Consider the following 17,986-nt stretch of genomic DNA (forward strand, 5'->3'; position numbering starts at 1 on the left):
ATAAGTCATCAGCATTTCTATATATCTCCAACACATCTCAGCAGCAATAATTTGAAAGAGATACTGGGGGGGGGGGGGGGGGGGGGATGATAATCTTTGTTTCTAATGAATAATGTTTGAAAATGACCAAATAAAATAATGTTGAAAGTTAAAAAAAAGGAATTTGAAAGAGAAATTTCATTTAAAATCACCCTAGACAATATAAAATACTTTACAAATCTATCTGCCAAGACAAACACAGGAACTATATGAACACAACTACAAAACATTCTCCACACAATTAAAACTAGATCTAAATGACTGGAAAAACATTGATTGCTCATGGGTAGGATGAGCTAACATAATAAAAATGACCATCCTACTCAAATTAATTCACTTATTTATTGCCATATCCATCGAACTACCAAAAAACTATTTTACTGAATTAGAAAAAAACATAACAAAGTTCATTTGGAAGAACAAAAGATCAAGGATATCCAGGGAAATCATGAAAAAAAAATGCAAAGGAAGTAGGACTTGCAGTCCTAGATCTCAAATTATATTATAAAGCAGTGGTCATCAAAACAATTTGGTACTGACTAAGAGTCAGAGAGAAGGACCAGTGGAATAGACTTGGGGTAAGTGACCTCAGCAAGACAGTTTATGATGAACCCAAAGATCCCAGCTTTGGGGACCAAAATCCACTATTTGATAAAAACTGCTGGGAAAATTGGAAGACAGTATGGGAGAGATTAGGTTTGGATCAACATCTCACACCCTACACCAAGATAAACTCAGAAAGGGTGAATGACTTGAACATAAAGAAGGAAACAATAAGTAAATTATGTAAACACAGAATAGTATACATGTCAGACCTTTGGGAAGGGAAAGATTTTAAAACCAAGCAAGACTTAGAAAGAGTCACAAAATGTAAAATCAATAATTTTGATTACATCAAATTAAAAAGGGTTTGTACAAACAAAACCAATGCAACCAAAATTAGAAGGGAAGCAACAAATTGGGAAACAATCTTCATAACAAAAACCTCTGACAAAGGTCTAATCACTCAAATGTATAAAGAGCTAAACCAATTGCACAAAAAATCAAGCCAATCCCCAATTGATAAATGGGCAAGGGACATGAATAGGCAGTTCTCAGCCAAAGAAATCAAAACTATTAATAAGCACATGAAAAAGTGTTCTACATCTCTTATAATCAGAGAGATGCAAATCAAAACAACTCTGAGGTATCACCTGACACCTAGAAGATTGGCTAATATGACAGCAAAGGAAAGTAATGAATGCTAGAGAGGATGTGGCAAAGTGGGGACATTAATGCATTGCTGGTAGAGTTGTGAATTAATCCAACCATTCTGGAGGGCAATTTGGAACTATGCCCAAAGGGCGCTAAAAGACTGCCATAGCACTGCTGGGTTTGTACCCAAAGAGATAATAAGGAAAAAGACTTGTACAAGAATATTCATAGCTGTGCTCTTTGTGGTGGCAAAAAATTGGAAAATGAGAGGATGCCCTTCAATTGGGGAATGAATGAACAAATTGTGGTATATGTTGGTGATGGAATACTATTGTGCTCAAAGGAATAATAAAGTGGAGGAATTCCATGTGAACTGGAATGACCTCTAGGAATTGATGCAGAGTGAGAGGAGCAGAGCCAGGAGAACATTGTACACAGAGACTGATACACTGTGGTACAATCAAATGTAATGGACTTCTCCATTAGTGGCAATGCAGTGATCCAGATCACCTTGGAGGAATCTATGAGAAAAAAACACTATCCACATTCAGAGAAAAAACTGTGGCAGTAGAAACACAGAAGAAAAAACAACTGCTTCAATACATGGGTCAAGGAGACATGATTGGGCATGTAGACTCTAAATGAACATCCTAATGCAAACACCAACAACATGGAAATAGATTTTGATCAAGGACACATGTAATACCCAATGAAATTCCACATCAGCTGCAGGAAGGGTGGGAGTAGGGGAGGGAGGGAAATAATATAATTCTTGTAACCAAGGAATAATGTTCTAAATTGATTAAATAAATTAATTTACATTTTTAAAAGCGATTTAATGCAATATTTTTCAATTAACATAATAAAGCACGAAAGATCACAATAACCAACAATCATATAGTATCTGATATATATTATGATGCAAAGTCCTGAAGCCAAGCAAAAATTCCTTATAAATGACTTTAGAGGACTAGGTGACTCGCCTAGATACTTATCTGTTTTACCTGCAATAAACTGAAGGTTTTAGGCAATGTGGTTTAATGGCTAAGGATCACACTAACTATAACCCAGGTTATGTGAATACTTCCTAATGCCATGAATTATCACATTTATGTTACACTAATAAATTGGTAAATTGAGGTATTTTCAAAAATTTAAATTTTATTTCCCCTGAACTACATATAAAAACAGTTTTTAACATTTTAAGAAGAGTCTCAAACTACCCTGCCACCCCCACCCCCCCACCCATCGGTTAGCAGACTTACATAGATTTTACAAGTATAGTCATGTAAGACATTTTCTCACATTGATCCTTGGTGAAGGAAACTCAAACAAACGAACAAAAAATTGAAAAAGTTTGCTTACTTCTGGATTCAGACTCCATCAGTTCTTTCTTTAGAAGCATATGGAATATGTCTTTTAGGATTGTTTTGGATCATTGTATTGCTGAGAATAACTAAGTTATTCACAGTTGTTCATTGTATAGTGAGTATCCTGTTGCTGTATAAGATATTCTGATTCTTTATTATTTCCACTCTGCTTAAATTTGCATGTCTTTTCAGTTTTTTCTGAGCTCCCTCTATTCACCACAACACAATAATAGTATTCCATTACAATGATATACTATAACTTATTCTGGCATTCCCCAATTGATGGGTATCACCTCCCTTTCCAATTCTTTGCCCTCACAAAAAGAGATGCTTTAAATATTTTTGTACATAGAGGTACTTCCCCTTTTTGTTTTTTGTTTCTTTGGCATACAAACTTTGTAATCATTTTACTGAGTCAAAGGTTATGTACTATTTTTATAGTCCTTTGGGCATATATCTAAACATCTGTCCAGAATGACTTAATCAGTTCATAAATCCCCCAGCAATGCATTACTGTTTCAGTTATCCCATATCCTCTCCAAGTTTTGTCATTTTTCTTTTCTGTAATAATAGCCAATTTCTTAGATATGGGGTGGTATCTCTTAGTTGTTTAAATTTGCATTTCTTTAATTGATAATGATTCAGAGCATTTTTTTTGCATGACTATAGAGAGCTTTAATTACTTTATTTGAGAACTGCCTGTTCTTATCTTTTGACCATTTATCAATTGGGGAATGATTTGTACTCTGTTCCATTCAACTCATTTTTCTATATATATTTGAGAAATTATGACTTTATTAGAGAGATTTGTAAAATTTTTTGCACCATTATCATTACTGTGAATCCATACCCTGGGTTCAGAAAACTTAGAATAACTTTGTTAAAGCTTTTATAAGTTGGGACTTAACTGTTCACTTGTCATTATCACTCCAGATTGATACTAAAACTAAATCATATTGTGGTCTCATTAACAATGAAGTATGTTTTCCTACTGGGTTATAATTTTATTGACTTGGAACTCAATGTGAATAATAATAATAATGATAAATGTATTTGTTAGTTGAAACTATTCTTATAAATACATTGATAAATACATGGCTTCAAAAAAATAATTTTCCTAGTCATGTGGCTTCTTGGTCTAATGGGTAAAATCAAAAAGACCATACCTGAAGGGCTTAACATCCTGTTTGGTATTTGGCAAACATTATGTTAATGTTAACTACTATTGCTATTATTATCTATTTAAGGGAATGTAATTATGTCACAGATAACTTTACACAGGGTTTTAGATGTGATAAAACAATACAAAGGGCAAAAAGCTGAAGCAATTCTTTGTAAAATAATTTAATAATAAATTTTGTTTCATATTTTAAATTCTTAAAATTGTTTGTGATGTGGTACAATTCGGTAAACTATTGTAAAGGTATACTGTAAAAAAAATTCTTTTTCATCTGGACTAGACTAGCACTTCTGGTGTGAGGGCTTACCATGCCCTTTTCTGGGTTGTTCATTCATCTTTGATGTCCACTTGGCACCCAACTCTCACCTGTGGCTCCAAGAATCTGTAATATGTACAATGGCCATACCCCAGTAAATCATCTCAGCAGATGGGCTAAACCAAGTTGAGGATAACTGACAGACCTCAAACTCATTAATGCGTTAGAGGGGAGTCTCCCCAAGGCACATGAAAACTTCTCCCAGTGGAAGGGGTAAATGAGAAGAATTTGTTCCAATGGCCATGAAGGCAGTAGAAAAGGGCACTGTGGAACACTTAAAGCTTGGTCAGTCAGCAAATATTAAGGATGTCCATTGTATCCTGAGCCATCACCAGTCATCTTGACTTGTCCCGACTAAGGACTTAATGACTCTGGAAAAGAGAGTGAGGCCAACTACTTTGTGCAACTCTGTCTCACTTAAATATAATTTATGCTTAAGTCAAAAGATATTTTGTCAGTGATATTATTTTGGTCCTCTTCAAATATGAAGGACAATGACAACTAATAAACCAACCTATACACTTCATGCTCTCTTATCTTGACAATAGACATTGCCCTCCTTCTAGTCTCTCCAAGGAATTGTGAAACAAGATTTCACAGCTAGGACTATAAAGAAGCAGTGTTTGAAATGGTGTTCTAAAACATAAAAGATCTAGGCTTATTAAGATTGCAAACATGAATAATTTCACTAACCAAGCTAAGTTTAACCCTACAGGAGAAGGAAGAAAAGGAAAAAGGACATTTAATGAAAATGAAAAATGCTTCTTAGCATTCCAGTTGAAAAGACCAGAACACATTCAAAACTTTGAAATATTCAAAAGCAAAAAGAAACCTAAAAAGGTAAATACAAGGTAGCAATCAGAATACTTAAGAATAAAGTGCATTCTAACGGGTAGAGAAGTTCCCCATAGAACTTCATGTGAGGAGGGGCCATAGGAGGTGTCTAACAAATTTTTGTTATGTTTTGATCATTTTATAGAAAGAGAAAAGGAGAGATGAAAAGGAGAATTGTTGTAGGGCAACTTATCTCAGATAATCAGAGGTACAAGTACAACTCTACACAAATGAGGACGAGAGGGCTTGAAGTCACTTGAGCTTCAATTTCATCTGAATTGGTCAAAAGGTAGAGCATTCAAACACATGTGCAAAGAGCTTGATTAGATATTCAAAATAGGGAAAATCTATAGAGGGATTAGGCATAATCAAAACACACCCTGAATTTAAAGAAGGAATAGGAAAAAGGGGCTCAGAAGAAAGAAAGGATAAAACACTATGATAAAGATCTGGATATGGGAAGAGAAGAGACTGAGGAGGGGAATGTTGTTTGTCTCCCCTTCTCCTCGATGTAAAGAGGGTTCCAGAAGGATAGAGAAGAAAAAGTAGAAGAAAACAAAATGAGGAGAAATACCTAAAATCCAAAAGGGTTTTTGGGCAAATAAATCCAAGGCAACTAAGTTTAGAAGGAGAACAATCAACTGGGAAAAACCTCTCTGCAACAAGTTTTGGTTAAAGGTCTTATTTCCAAGAAGGATAAGGAACTCATTTCAATTTCTAAGAATAAGGCATTCCTCAATAAATAAAAGGTTAAACTAAATAAACAGGTAGTTCTCAAAGGAAAAAATCCAGACAATCCACAGAACCTCTAAGTCCAAGTTACCTGTAGTGATGTGAAAAAGATCTCTGCATCACTAACAATTAAAGAAATACAAATTAAAGCAACCCAGAGGTTCCACTTCACACCCATCAAAGTCTTTAATAACAAAACAAAACAAAAATAACAAATCAGGGAAGAGCAAAAAGAAAATAGTCACATTAATACACTGTTGGAGGAACTACAAATTGGTAGTTTGCTATAAATCAATTTGGAACTCTGCCCAAAAAAGTTACTAACCTGTGTGCATAACTTTTGACCCAACAATACTATTAGGCCTAGATCACAGGGAGACCAAAGAAAAAAGAAATGGTTCTATTTGTGAAAAAACGTTTATATGAGCAGCATTTTTGTGGCAAAGAATCAGAAATTGGAAACTGGCATATGCAAAACTATAATTCTATTAAAAAAATGATGAAAGAAAAGTTTCAGAGAAACTTAAAAACACATGTATGAGAGGCAGCTTGGGGGCACAATGGATAGAGCACCAGGCCTGGAGTCAAAAAGGACCTGGGTTCAAATATGACCTCAGTCACTTCCAAGTTTTGTGATCCTGGACAAGTCACTTAACCCCTTTTGCCTAGCCCTTGCCCTTGCCCTTCTTGTTACTGGGACAAAACATAAGTGCTTAAAAAAAAATTCATGCATGGAATGAGGCAGAAAGAAGTAATCAACATTATAAAAACAATTATGAAAGACTTTGGACTTCTGATCAACAATTAACGATTTTGGAGAACAGATGAGGAAGAATACTGCCTACCTCCTTAAAAGAGGTGATAGACTTAAGTAAAATGTAGAACACAGTTGCAATTGTGTGACATATGACATGGAAGCCAGACTGAAAAGTGTTGGAAGAATTAAAGAGAATTAAAATGCTTCATAGATTAGGTGCTAACATCAACCTCTGAAAATATCAGTTAATATGCTACTCTTTTATTAATATTACTATTGATAACTACTCCTTGAATTATAAGTCTTCAAGGCAGTTGAACACCCCCCAAACCAACTAACATACTTTTCTGTAAACATTGAATCAGAACTTTCCCTAACATCAAGAAAAATGTGGCCAAGTCAAAAATTTAATAATCTGTGATGTAATTTTGTTACTAAGGAAAATTAAATGGACTGCATGATTTTCTCCTTGTAAAGACATAGTGACCATTCTTTTAATATTTCATGCTTTAACAAGTGAATTTTAAGTGTTTTAGTGAATCTTGTCTAGATAAAACCTAGCTAGTCTAATTTCAAGGCTCGTCTTTTCCCCTTAAATTTCATTTACCAAGGACAGCGAAGTGGATTAAGAGCCAGAGCTAGAGAAGGAAAATCCTACACTCAAATCTGACCTCAGATACATTCTAGCTGGGTGACCCTGCACAAACCACTTAATCCCCATTGCCTAGCCCTTATTGTTCTTCTGCCTTATTACCAATACAGTATTGATTCTAAAATGAAAGGTAAGGGTTTAAAAACATTCATTAACCAAACAAATCAGTATAGACCAAATAGCAAAAGAAACAGGCACATAAAAATTCAACATTTTAATGCTACATTTAATATCCAGGCATTTATTATAATCTCATTGGTATTAATACAGAACCACCCAGTCTTAGGTTTGGAAGGAGACACAAGGGTCTCTTAGTCCAAGCTCTGGGACAGATTACTTATCCACATGTTTGCCTAGCAGCTTACTGTATCCATATTTCAATCAAAGTAGTATATACTTCAACTTCCCAACATTAACTTGGATTCTTCAATCTCCCTCTCTAACCCCACGGGTCCCAAATATTGCTGTTTTGAGTTTCACAATATCTCTTGCTTTTCTTTTCACCAAAAAAGCTGAGCACAATCAAGCCCTCACCACCCATCACCTAAATTTTTACAACACTCTCTTAATTGGTCTCTCTATCTCAAGTATCCCACTACTACAATCCATCCTACACAGGAATGCAAAGGCAATTTGGCTTAATCTCTAGGATAAAATATAAGCTTCTGTTTTTAACTTTTAAAGTTCTACAAAAACTGGTCCCAACCTCTCTTGTCAAACTCAATGGACATTTGTCCTACTGAGATCCAGTTAAACTTTCTCTCTCTCTCTCTCTCTCTCTCTCTCTCTCTCTCTCTCTCTCTCTCTCTCTCTCTCTCTCTCAAAATCTTTACTTTCTGTCTTAGAAACAACTCAAAGACAGAAGGGCCAGGACTAAGCAAAAGGGGTGACGTGACTCTCTCAGGGTCACACAGCTAGGAAATATCTGAGGCCAAATCTGAATTCAATTCCTCCCAACTCAAAGTCTGCACTCCATCTACTATGACACCTAGCTACCTCTCAAATTAGCCTTCTCTGTTCCACACATGACATTCCAACACCTGCCTCAAAACCTTTGTAATAAAAGTACCCCTCCCTTACTTTTACCTCTTCTTTAAGATGGCTCAAGCACTTTCTACATGAAGTTCTTCCACATCCCCCCCCAATGCTAGTTGCTATCTTTCCCAAACTAACTTGTTAGTTCAGTCATATCTTAACTCTACATGACCCCATTTGGGGTTTTCTTGGTAAAGACACTGGAATGGTTTGCCATTTCCTTCTCCAGCTCAATTTAGTTAAGTGACTTGTACAATGCCACACAGCTAAGAGTCTGAAGTCATATTTGAACTCAGGAAGGTAAGGCTTCTTGATTCCCATCCCAGTGGTCTACCCACTGCACCCCCCTAGCTGCTATATTTAGCTACTCTGTATATGTTTTTATTTATTCACTGTATGCTTATTACTCTTATGCATTTTGTATAGTTATTTCCCCAAGCACATTATATTTAATAAATGTTTTATTGAGATGGATGTTAATTCATTCCACTGTTAAGAGAGCTCAAATTGTCAGAAACTAAGCCTAAATCTACCTCCCTCTAATTTTTGCTGAACGTCAGGGCTGAAAGGAACTTCAGGGAGCCAAATTAAAGATAGAAAGGATAACCTACAAATCCAAAACATTTATATGTAGTTTTAAACCAAATTTTTACACTTATATGTGAATATGAACACATGAACACTCAGGGTCACACAGCTAGGAAATATCTGAGGCCAAATCTGAACTCAATTCCTCCCAACTCAAAGTCTGCACTCCATCTACTATGACACCTAGCTACCTCTCAAATTAGCCTTCTCTGTTCCACACATGACATTCCAACACCTGCCTCAAAACCTTTGTACTAAAAGTTGTTTAAGGAATTTTCACTCATGTTTTAGTAATTCAATTCAACAAACATCTATTAAGTACTATCTATGAAACATGGAAAGCACAAAAACAAAAATAAAAGTCCCTTCCCTCAAGGAGCTTACATTCCATTGAGGGGATAAAATGCTCATTTTTTGTCAGAGTAATCCAAATCCATTATTTCACTCATGTAGAAAACCACTACATTGGAAATTCCTTTTACCAAAGCAAATCAGTGACTCTGTAATTTATCAGTTTAGAATTATCATGGGTAACTGAGAGCTTAAGTCACTTGTCCATGGTTATATTGTTGAACTATACATCAAGACTAAAATCCAGCTCTTCCTGACTCCAAAGCCAGCTCTTTATTAGTACCAGTAAATACATGGTAATTTCAGATGCAAAATTCTACAAGTTTCTCTTAAAATCCAAGCCAAAGGGATTAAGTTTTTGTCCATGGGATAGGATTATTCTGGATTTCCTCACTTTAAGATTGGGTAGATTAACACATAAAGAAGTCAAGTAACTTAATGCTTCCCTGCTTTAGGGATCTAGGATTTCATCAGTGTGGTACTTGATTCACAAAGCAGGATGATTTTGATGATGAAATACCTTAATAAATGTTCAATTACATTAATCAATAATCACTTATAAAATACTTTCTTTGTTAATTTCCCCACCACAAAACTGCAAAGTAGATAATTAGTCTTATTTTACATAAGAGAAACTAAGTCATGATCACATAGCTATTAAGAGGAAGCATTCAAACCCAGATCTAAGTGTTAATAAAAATTTTCAGGCAATAAAAAGTGAAAACTAGGCTTATGTCTCTTCATGCTAAGCCCATTTTTAAAATTCTGCATGAATATTGGTTATTTATAGGAAATCATGTTTTAAAACAGAATAGAAACTTAAACTAGAAAGACACATAGGCTAATCTAGGCTTTGTGAGATACAAGGAGCAAACTCTATACCAAGATGTTAGAAGACCTTCTGACTTCATATCTTTCCCCCTCATTACCCTAAGTCCCCAAAGCATGTAGTCCGATCCTGCTGAGAGTAGTTTCCCCATTGAATATTTAAGATTTTATTTCTCTCACTTTACACCGGACTTTCTACTTTCATATTGTTTGTACTGAATTTCTAAATGACTGTGAACAAAGTAGAGTTATAGAAATTTGGATACCACTGAACATAATCCCCTTTTGAACATTAAATAATGGGAGTTCACATTTATTTTTAGATCCTTTCATGATGTGAATGGAGATGTAAATACTTGGTGGTTACTTTATTTTGGTCATGATCAATTTATTAACAGATGAAATCAGAGATTATTCAGAACATAGTAATAAGGTAGTACTTTTGGTGAATAAAGAAAAGGTTATAGTATGCAGTGAAAGATGAAAAGAACATTTAAGAAGTTCACAATAGTTTCTTTGAAGCATCTGAAGAGCTGTCATGTTGGAAAGGGGGTCAGATTATTTTCTACTTGGACTTAGAATTTGAGAGAAATAAATACAGGTTGTAAAAAGTCAAATTTAGGCTTTGCTATTAGGAAAAACTTCCTAACAATTAAGAATTGTATACAACTGGAAGGAGCTACCTGGAAAGGTAGTGGGTTCCCCCTTATTATATAGCTGCCAGCAGAGAATAGATATCCACACCTCAGATGTTATAGTGGTAATTCCTTTTAGATGTAAATTGGATAATCACCCAATTCCCTTCCAACTGTCAAATTCCATGATTGAGATTACTTCTATTTATAGCCTATCAACATAGTATTTAAGTTAAAAGCTTATATCAGAACAATTTTACATAATTAAATTCACTTAGGCCACAGCACAAAAAGTTACTCTCTGAAAAATGAAAGGATTAATACTGTGATAGTCAAATTGTATGCAGTGTAACTCATCTTCTCTTGATTTCTCTAAATTGCCAATAAGAGGTAGCATTAGAAAAAATGCCACAAATAGTATTCAAAAATCTCATTTTAATCAATGGTACATCCACTTACCTGCCAACCAAATAAACCTTTTCAGGAAAAGTAAAACTATTTCATAAATTTAAAATATTGCAATGGAATATGCTAACAAATACTGAATCCATCATAGGGAAAATTCAAAGGCAGTGAAGTGACTGCTCTAGAAACTGTTTTAACAAAAATATCAATAACAGAAACCATTGAATTTAAGGCACGGTTCTTTTGCTTTCCATATTCAATTAAGATTTGAATTAATATCCAATGATATGCATACCTCTACTTTTTTGAAATTAAGAAGTTTACTTTTATCTATATCTTCAATAATAATAGTTACAATGGAGTGCTTTAAAGTTTGCAAAGAATTTTATTTTATATATTAAAAAATCTTTATTCCCAGCTTTAGGATAAGAAGCATTCTCACTTCTGCAAAAGAAAAATTAAATTACAAGCCTAAAATTGGTTCGAATTTTTCTAGTTTTTCGCATGCAAAAAACTTATTACTGGAAATTCGTAATTGAACCATAAGCTTCTTAGGGTGTCTACAACGTTCAGGAGTAATCAATTTCATTTTGTTCTCAGCGGTGTTTTTTTGGTAACATTTTTGGCTTTCTCTCATTCAATTGAATAACATAAATAATAGCAGCAGTGACTAGGACAGAACCTTAAAAAAACAATCTATACTGATTTAGATACCAATTGGTGAGCTTCAAAAGACAAAATATTAAATTCTGTAAATTTATTCAGCAATTAATCCAGTTCAGAAATTTACATTTAGAAGTTTATTTTAAAGACAATTTAGGATAGTAAAACACAAGAGATGAAAGGTATTCCTTTTTCCTTTCATAAAAAACATAAGGCTTCCATTTAGAAGAGAACGGGGTACAGATATACCACTAAGTTTAACAATCTGGACCTTTTATTATTACAGCAATGAATCAGTTAGGAAGCAGTTTAGTTGGGAGAAATTAAAGCTAAGATACGCACTAATGCTTAGAAGTTGCTGTTCTAGCCCACATGGAAAGGTCACAGTCTTAAAGTTTGGTTTCTCAAGAAAACTGAGAAAACATCGGGGAACACAATCTTAAAAGACCCAGGGTCAAACAAGCACGGAAATTGGGTCGACTTCCAAGGAAAGAGAGGAAGAAATAAAGGGGTCCAGCTTTGCACCCGCTTCTTCTTCATCCGCCTTCCCCCACCCCATCCTGCTACAAACGCTGCAGGCTGGGGAGGCAGTAGGGGGCGGATAGGCCACAAGGAGGAAATAGAACTGGGGTGCCAGACGAACTCCGCGTATCAGCAGGGGGGCTGCAGCCTCCCCAGTGGGAGAGGGGAGGGAATGAGAGATAAAAGCTCCAACTTTTCTCTCCACTCCCAGTGAGGTGCCTAGTAGGCCGCGCGTGGTGCTGAAACTTTGCCCCCGCCCCCAAGCAGTTTTCTAATCCCTCGCTCCCTCCCCTTCGGCCGAGCACCCGCGGATCCGAAGGCCATCCAAGCCACAGAGACTCTTTTCCTCCCTCCACCCGCCCCACCAACCCGATGTTTACCTCTGGCTGCAAATGAGGCTCCCGCTCAGGGAGGGGGGGCTGCGATGTTTCCTACACACACGTCTCTGGGTCACCGTCACTCAGTTTCCAAGTTCCCCAACATGGACTCCTCCACTTCGCTGCCGGAGGTTATTCCGGGGAGCGCCGAGTCTCCGGTACTAGAGAGAGCTGCAAGAGCTGGGCCGCGCCGGAAGGAGGTGGCGACGGGGTTAAGAGAGACCGAAGGAAGGCTAAGCTTCTCTGTTCCGCGGGCGCCGCCGCTGCTTCCTCGCCTCGCCTTCCCTTCTTTCCTTTTCTTCCTCTTCCTTTCCTCCCCCCACCCCCCCCACCAGCCGATCCCTCTGATTCCCCTTGCTCAGCTACGCGACCACATGTCGGCATGCGGTACCAACTGGACCTCAATCCTGCTCACTACAGCGTTTGCTCTTCGCCCCTGTCTTCCCTTTCGGGTAGTTCTACTACACCCAAGGAGACCACAGGGCGGCGCTGCTATCTCGACTAAAGATAGCGTGGCGAGCTAGCGTCGCGCGTCACACCAGCTGGGACCGGAAGAGAGGGAGCGGCTGAGTAGAGGCTTCTGGGAACCGTACACTAGAGGAAAGGAGGTGGGGGCGGGTAGGAGAGAGGGGACGGGAGGGGGAAAGAGGAGTGTGTTTCTATCCTGCTGCTCACTGGCTTTCTACAAATACTGCACGTGTCTTTCCCTGGTCCAGGCAGAGGATTGGCTAACTTGTGGCTGCGCGACAAGAGTAAAATAGTCCCCGGAGTCCAGAAGGAATCTAGGGAAATTTAAAGCCGCAGGAAATTTCAGCTGCTCCGAAAATGGGGAAAGTTAACCTCAGGTTTAATCGCTACTTGGACGGAGAAGTTCGACAAAGTAGGGTATCTAGTCTTTATACTGTGAGGAGAGTACCAGCCTCCCCTTCTGAGAGGGGCGGGTTCCGTTAACACCATTCCTCTTCGGGTGTTTTTGCGTAGGTTGCCCAATACTTGGAATAGAATCCCTCTTTACCTCCAAATCTTAACAAATTTACCTTGCTTTGTTTTCCAAAATTCACTTCAAGCTTCAACTCTTATTTGAGGGTTTTTTATTCCCTCACCTACCCCTTAACTTTTGTTTATTTTCATCTTTGTGGGAGAAAGTGAGGTGAAGTAGAGAACACAGTGAGAAGGACTGAATTCAAGTATGACTTGTAGGTGTGTAACAGGGCAAATCATTTAACCTCCTAAAGTCATAGGCAACTTCAGGAAGCTAGTTTCCAAAAATTATGATTTTCTCTTCCAGCAATTCCTTATATCTCTGAAATCACAAGCCCCAGTCCCTGTTCCTTTGTAATTTTATGTGCATTGTTTCTACCAACGATGATGCTCCTTGATAGCAGGGACTGATGTGTGTCTGACACATGTAGGGCTTTAATAAATGCTTCTTGGTTAATTCTCTTAAATTTGGAAAAATCTTAACTAGAGGGAAAAATCTTTGTAGCAACTTTTAAGAATTATATTTTATTGTACTAGTTACTTGTAACTTTTTTTTTATAAAGGTCTGCTATTCAAGATATGTAGAGAGTTTATACAAATGTGTAGGGTACATTTTCCAATAAAGAATACGAACAGGCAGGTCCCAAGAGTAAGAAGGCAAGTTATCAACAGCCATATTTAAAAATGCTGCAAATATGTTCACAGGTTTACAGATAAATAAGTAAATAACAGAATTACCATCTCTATTTGATGATTCTCCAGTCCTCTCCCAGACTCAGCCGAAATCCAGCTTTCAGTTTCAGACTCCAAATCTGGTAGATAACTAAAACTCAAAGGGCCCAAAACTCAACTCATCTTTTCCCCTAAATTCTCCTACTCCTATGTTCCCTATTTCTACAGAGGAATGTATGGGTGTTCGAGGAGGACTAGTACCTCCAGTGTGAGGACTTGCCAAGCCCTTTTCAGGCCTGCTGGATTCACCTTTGGTGTCCAACTGACAATCAACTCTCACTTGTGACTCCATTAAGTTATAGCATACATGGTGGCCACATCCCAGTAACCATCTCATCAGCCAGGCTAAACCAGCTTGAGGTTAACTGACAGGCCAAAAACCTTTTGGTGAATTAGGGGGTGGCTACCTCAGGCATGTATGTGAAGACTTTCCCTGGTGGAATGAGTGAATGAGAACAGTTTATTCCAACAGCCATGAAAACAGCAGGATCAGGAACTGGGTAACATTTAGAGCATGGTTAGACATCAAGGAAGCTAAGGTCATCCATTGCATCCTGAGTTATTACCAGCTATCTTGACTTTTGTCCTGACACTGGACTTTGATGACTCTGGAAGAGAGAGTGAGGCCAACCACTCTATCTCACTTAAATTTAATTCATGCTTAAGTCACCCTCTGATGTCACTGGTCCTCTACAAAAATGAAGGACAAACACCAACAGAGGGCAATACTATCTTCCCATTCCCTTGGCCTTGAAACCTAGGAGTCCTTCCAGACTCCTCACTATCTGTCCTTTATTCTCCATATTCAATTTGTTGGCTTGGCTTATTGATTTCCCCTTTGTAACATTTCTCACATATGTCCCCTTCTCTGCTCTAACAGATTGCAATTCTAGTGCAATAGACCTAGAAAGTCGGCCTGCTTCAAGTCTCATTATTATTCATTCATCCTCCAGCCACCACAGCACAAGGTCTGACCATGCCACTCCCAACTTAAACTCTAGTGGCTCTTATTGCATCCAGGATCTATATAAATATGCTCTCTTGGCATTCAAGGATCTTAGTAACCTTTCTCTTCCTGCCTTTCCAATTTTCTTACACCTTCCTCCCCACTCATACATGATCCAATGACACTAGCCTATTGGCTGCTACAAGAACAAGATATGCCATTTCTCAACCCTAGGCATTTTCTTTCTCTCTCCCATGCCTGGCATGCTTTCCCTCCTCATCACCACCTAACTTCCCTGAATCTTTTTTAAGGCCCAACTAAAATTCCATCTTTTACATGGAGCTTTTTTCTAACCACTCTATTCTAGTGCCTTCCTTATATTATTTCTAATTTGTCCTATATATAGCTTGCTTTGTATATATTTGTTTGCATGCCATCTTCTCCCTTAGACTGTAAGCTCCTTGAGAGCAGAAACTTTCATTTGCCTCTTTTTATATCTCTAGCACTTACAGAGTCTGGCATATATTAGGCATTTAATAAATATTCACAAATTGATTGAAATCATTAAACTACAGTTGACCTGGAAATACTAGTATTCAGCACATGCTTCCAAAGGGACCAGTGAAGAAAGGACCCCTCAGAAAAAAAAAACAATTTGTAATTCCCTCCCAAAATTCTTCCAACTAACACTAGCATTGATAGATTATATTCTTGGGGGCAGCTGCTACTACTGGGTTAGGAGTTCTGGGCATAACCCTATAGACTCTTTCTATCACAAGAGCTCATGGGTCTCCAATAGTGTTTCTCAACAAAAATCAGGCAGTATTCTCAATTAAATTTTAGAAAAGGATATTTGCTAAGAAGGTTTAGCAAGAATAATAATTGCAAAAACATTTTCACCAAAAGTCCAGGTCTAGGTTGGCAAATCTATGGCACACATGCCGGATCATGCCAAAGAGGCTGCTCCCCTGCCCCTCTCCATGCATACCTGAGAATATTTCTCATATGACCTGCCCCTCTGCCCAGCAGCCCAATGGGAGCACTTCCTCCTTCCCCTGTCTGGGGTAAAGCAAGGAGCTCACTTGAGACAGGAGGGTTGCAGTTTGGGCACTTGGTCTCTAAAAGTTTGCCATGTAGGGTGCATTCTAATATAAATATATACATAGTCCATGGGAAGAATGGGTTAAGAGTTAGCTTCAGTGTCGTGAGGCACCCATCTAGAAAACATTGTGGCAAAATACCTGTGTACATAGTATTTGAGGAGTCACCCATACTTTTTTGCTTTGTATAAGGAAGTATGTCTTTATTGGTGCTTGTTCAGTTCATAATAACCAAAATGAACATTTAAAAAATGAGTGTCACTGAGGAAAAAAATGGACAGAATCCAGGCAACAAATCATTTTTCCATTACACACATCCACTGTAAGAGTTTAAATTTAGGTTTTATGCTAAATATGAGAATTCTAAAGTAATATTGTATTTGCCAATTTAAGATATTATCCCTCAAGTCAAAATAACTGTAGCAGCTTTATTTTACAACAAGGTAGGAAAGGTTGAAAGTAAGAAATGTAAGAGACAGAAAGTACTGCCCAGCTACAAATACCCTAAGTTTAATCCTAATGTCTGCAGACCTCAAATGTGACTCTGAAAGAGAATCTCACAAGAATCCAAAGTCATAATTGGGAAGCCAAAAATATGAAGAGCCAGGAGACACTGAAGAATCCGCCAAGAATCTTCAGTGCATATGAGGCTAAGACCACCAAGAATCTCACCAGAACTCATGCTGAAGGGAGTGTCCCACTGAAGTGCCAATGAACAGAGAGGGTCTTCTTGCCAAGAACCAAGGAAGGAATCACTCCACTTACCACAGTAGGATCCAAGAGAAGTATCTCTTTAAGCACCAAGGTAGCAATAACTCCAAGCCAGAAGGTCCAAAAAGAGAAGAAGTCCCAAATCCAGGAAGCCATGGACTTTTTTATAGTCCTTTGACAATGTCACATCCTGTCTCTTCCCCTCTTCACAGGAAGCAATCACAGATTCCAAACTGCTTAGCCCTAAGCAAGGCTGGGCAGTCCCCTTTGGAGGTGAGAGTCTTTGACTTATGAACTCTTCCACCTAGTGACTGGTCAAGTGTTAAGTAGAGGTGTCTTCAGTTTTTGACTTTAGCTTAATCAAGCTAAAGGTTGCTGATTGATTACATTAGAAATAACGAAAGAGATAATTCTATCTTCACACCACCTAAGAGCATGTGCACATTTGAAGTTCTATGCATATCTCAAAAAGAAATGTCATTATATCTAACTGCATTAAAACCTCCAAATTAATTTGTCTAGACTAAAACCTAAATTTTGGTTCTATTCCTGGAATGTTATAATAAATAGCAATAATATATTAAGCACTTACTTTGTGAGGGACAACATGCCAGGCACTAGAGATACAAGGATAAAGTAATAAAGTCCCCTGACTTACATTCTGCAGAGGTTTTAAGAATAATTCAGCATGTTCACAGATCAACTAGTATAGGATACATACAGGTAACAACAGGATCATTGGGCCTAAAGTACTGATGAACTTTCTTTCTGTTTTGGACTCACACAGATTAAGGGTCAGTCTCTGGGAAGACTAGTCCCAAAAGAAAGAAGTCTGATTCTTTATTCCCTTATACCAGTTCTAGAGAAAACATCTTAAAAGTTGGGTTTGACTCTTGTCCAGGGTCTCCTCAAAGAGAGATCGGAGAAGTATTCAATATACAACAAAGATCAGATATAGGAAAGCTATTTCCTCTATACAAAAGAAATGCTTATAGTCAAAAGTATGAATTGATAAAGAATTGAAATGTAAAATAATCA

General features: G+C 37.5%; 1 protein-coding gene across 2 annotated transcripts in view; it reads right to left on the bottom strand.

The window, feature by feature from the left end:
* Positions 1–12,619, bottom strand: part of SCAF11 (SR-related CTD associated factor 11) — a 113,077-nt gene extending 100,458 nt beyond the window's left edge. For both annotated transcript variants that reach the window (XM_056799025.1, XM_007503879.3), the window contains exon 1: positions 12,482–12,619. The gene's annotated coding sequence lies outside the window, so the exon portion shown is untranslated. The remainder of the gene's footprint in view (positions 1–12,481) is intronic.
* Between the last annotated feature and the right edge of the window lie 5,367 nt (positions 12,620–17,986).

The sequence above is a fragment of the Monodelphis domestica genome, chromosome 5 (genome assembly GCF_027887165.1).
Source record: "Monodelphis domestica isolate mMonDom1 chromosome 5, mMonDom1.pri, whole genome shotgun sequence".
Taxonomy (NCBI): domain Eukaryota; kingdom Metazoa; phylum Chordata; class Mammalia; order Didelphimorphia; family Didelphidae; genus Monodelphis; species Monodelphis domestica.